Raw genomic sequence first — 715 nt, 5'->3', positions numbered from 1 at the left:
CTTCCTTCCTTCCTTCCTTCCTTCCTTCCTTCCTTCCTTCCTTCCTTTCCTTCTTTTCTCCAGGTTTATTATCCCAAGTTCCTTCAATCAGTCCTGAGATGACATTGAGTCAAGACCCTATACTGTACTGGTTGATCTTCTCTGTATACTGTTCATTTCTGAGCTTTGTATCCAGGAAATGAACATAATGTTCTAGATAAAGAGAGATTGTCACCTCTTTGCTTTGGGAAATTCCACCTTCTTCATAAAGCTCATAAACACATTCACTTGGTGTCTACCACATCATATAGTTAACTCATATTTAGCTCTCAGTTAAAGGTTTGTTTGTTTCTGTTAACTATTCCTACTGCATTTTACAGTTGCCAAGATGATTTTTTGAACCCAAGTGTAAAGCTTTGTAATTACCCTATTAAATTTTATCTTACAGAATCTAACACAGTAATTTTGCTTAGCAAGATATTTTTGAAGCCCTATTCTGTAGTCTTGCATCCTGAGAGCTCTCTCTCTCTCAGTTTTGTGTTGAAAAGAAATTTGTGTCATTGGTATCCCATTTATAAATTTCCCCTAGACACTGATAAAAAATATTTAAAAGGATTTATGGCCTTAGAAAGTTTCCTGGGATCTGGGTGGATTCTTAAGGTCACAGAGGGAAGAAGGAAGGAAAGAAGGAAGGAGGGAAGGAAGGAAGGAAGGAAGGAAGGAAGGAAGGAAGGAA

The sequence above is a fragment of the Petaurus breviceps genome, unplaced genomic scaffold, assembly GCF_028583685.1.
Source record: "Petaurus breviceps papuanus isolate PSGF00001 unplaced genomic scaffold, PetGlider_PUasm1.0 90925, whole genome shotgun sequence".
Lineage (NCBI taxonomy): Eukaryota > Metazoa > Chordata > Mammalia > Diprotodontia > Petauridae > Petaurus > Petaurus breviceps.
This window is presented reverse-complemented; position numbering follows the sequence as displayed.